Below are 3,309 nucleotides of genomic sequence, written 5' to 3' on the forward strand. Positions count from 1 at the left end.
CACAAAGGGAAGCCCATCAGACTAACAGCTGATCTCTCAGCAGAAACTCTACAAGCCAGAAGAGAGTGGGGGCCGATATTCAACATTCTTAAAGAAAAGAATTTTCAACCCAGAATTTCCTATCCCGCCAAACTAAGCTTCATAAGTGAAGGAGAAATAAAATACTTTACAGACAAGCAAATGCTGAGTGATTTTGTCACCATTAGGCCTGCCCTAAAAGAGCTCCTGAAGGAAGCACTAAACATGGAAAGGAACAACCGGTACCAGCCCCTGCAAAAACAAGCCAAATTGTAAAGACCATCGAGGCTAGGAAGAAACTATAGCAACTAACGAGCTAAATAACCAACTAACATCATAATGACAGGATCAGATTCACACATAACAATATTCACGTTAAATGTAAATGGGCTAAATGCTCCAATCAAAAGACACAGACTGGCAAACTGGATAAGGAGTCAGGACCCATCAGTGTGCTGTATTCAGGAAACCCATCTCACATGCAGAGACACACATAGACTCAAAATAAAGGGATGGAGGAAGATCTATCAAGCAACTGGAAAACAAAAAAAGGCAGGGGTTGCAATCCTAGTCTCTGATAAAATAGACTTTAAACCAACAAAGATCAAAAGAGACAAAGAAGGCCATTACATAATGGTGAAGGGATCAATTCAACAAGAAGAGCTAACTATCCTAAATATATATGCACCCAACACAGGAGCACCCAGATTCATACAGCAAGTCCTCAGTGACCTACAAAGGGACTTAAACTCCCACACAATAATAATGGGAGATTTTAACACCCCACTGTCAGCATTAGACAGATCAACGAGACAGAAAGTTAACAAGGATATCCAGGAATTGAACTCAGCTCTACATAAAGTGGACCTAATAGACATCTACAGAACTCTCCACCCCAAATCAACAGAATATACATTTTTTTCAGCACCACACCACACCTATTCCAAAATTGACCACATAGTTGGAAGTAAAGCTCTTCTCAGCAAATGTAGAAGAACAGAGATTATAACAAACTGTCTCTCAGACCACAGTGCAATCAAACTAGAACTCAGGATTAAGAAACTCAGTCAAAACTGCTCAACTACATGGAAACTGAACAACCTGCTCCTGAATGACTATTGGGTACATAATGAAATGAAGGCAGAAATAAAGATGTTCTTTGAAACCAACAAGAACAAAGACACAACATACCAGAATCTCTGGGACACGTTCAAAGCAGTGTGTAGAGGGAAATTTATAGCACTAAATGCCCACAAGAGAAAGCAGGAAAGATCCAAAATTGACACCCTAACATCACAATTAAAAGAACTAGAAAAGCAAGAGCAAACACATTCAAAAGCTAGCAGAAGGCTAGAAATAACTAAAATCAGAGCAGAACTGAAGGAAATAGAGACACAAAAAACCCTTCAAAAAATTAATGAATCCAGGAGCTGGTTTTTTGAAAAGATCAACAAAATTGATGGACCGCTAGCAAGACTAATAAAGAAGAAAAGAGAGAAGAATCAAATAGATGCAATAAAAAACGAAAAAGGGGATATCACCACCGATCCCACAGAAATACAATCTACCATCAGAGAATACTACAAACACCTCTATGCAAATAAACCAGAAAATCTAGAAGAAATGGATAAATTCCTCGACAAATACACCCTCCCAAGACTAAACCAGGAAGAAGTTGAATCTCTGAATAGACCAATAACAGCTTCTGAAATTGTGGCAATAATCAATAGCTTACCAACCAAAAAGAGTCCAGGACCTGATGGATTCACAGCTGAATTCTACCAGAGGTACAAGGAGGAACTGGTACCAGTCCTTCTGAAACTATTCCAATCGATAGAAAAAGAGGGAATCCTCCCTAACACATTTTACGAAGCCAGCATCGTCCTGATACCAAAGCCTGGCAGAGACATAACCAAAAAAGAGAATTTCAGACCAATATCCTTGATGAACATTGATGCAAAAATCCTCAATAAAATACTGGCAAACCGAATCCAGCAGCACATCAAAAAGCTTATCCACCATGATCAAGTGGGCTTCATCCCTGGGATGCAAGGCTGGTTCAACATATGCAAATCAATAAATGTAATCCAGCATATAAACAGAACCAAAGACAAAAACCACATGATTATCTCAATAGATGCAGAAAAGGCCTTTGACAAAATTCAACAACCCTTCATGCTAAAAACTCTCAATAAATTAGGTATTGATGGGACGTATCTCAAAATAATAAGAGCTATCTACGACAAACCCACAGCCAATATCATACTGAATGGGCAAAAACTGGAAGCATTCCCTCTGAAAACTGGCACAAGACAGGGATGCCCTCTCTCACCGCTCCTATTCAACATAGTGCTGGAAGTTCTGGCCAGAGCAATCAGGCAGGAGAAGGAAATAAAGGGTATTCAATTAGGAAAAGAGGAAGTCAAATTGTCCCTGTTTGCAGATGACATGATTGTATATCTAGAAAACCCCATTGTCTCAGCCCAAAATCTCCTTAAGCTGATTAGCAACTTCAGCAAAGTCTCAGGATACAAAATTAATGTACAAAAATCACAAGCATTCTTGTACACCAATAACAGACAAACAGAGAGCCAAATCATGAGTGAACTCCCATTCACAATAGCTTCAAAGAGAATAAAAAACAAAATAAGTGAGGGAGAATTGTACGCATAGAACGGTACTCACGGACCCGTGATGCAGCAAGGCTTTCAGGAAAGAATGGAATCAGGGAGAGGCCTGGCTGTCAGCAAGGGGGACCCTTTCTTGCTTTCATCTCACTCCTCTCTGCACATTCTCCTCCTCCTGTGTCTTTGCTTCCTCGTTCTCCAGTCCACACAGTAGAAAACACAGCCACCAGCAGTACCTGCGTTTACATACCAGGGGCCTTGCTATACATTCCCAATCCATATTCCTGAGGAAGAGATTATAATGGCTCAGCCTGGTAGAGGAGGAGGGACACCGCTGTTAACTGGGAGAACTGGAGGATGTTCAGCGAAGCTTCTGTTATGCTAAGGAAACTTATTGCAATTAAGCATAAACATTTGAGCCATCCTATGTGGAGAGAATGAATACTCTGAAATTCTAGAATGGCCCCAGCCCATCCCAGAGGCAGGGGATAGACAATGAGGTGTCTCGACTCCTTTGCTCCTATGGCATCTTTGCCTTTTGAAGGAGAATCTGTCCAATTGCAGAGTCAACTATTTCTCAATGATGATAATAATAATAATAATAATAATCCTGAAGATGCAGCAAGACCAGCAGTGCTTCACTGATTTTTTTTTCCTTTCCAAA

Source organism: Symphalangus syndactylus, chromosome 11, assembly GCF_028878055.3.
Source record: "Symphalangus syndactylus isolate Jambi chromosome 11, NHGRI_mSymSyn1-v2.1_pri, whole genome shotgun sequence".
Taxonomy (NCBI): domain Eukaryota; kingdom Metazoa; phylum Chordata; class Mammalia; order Primates; family Hylobatidae; genus Symphalangus; species Symphalangus syndactylus.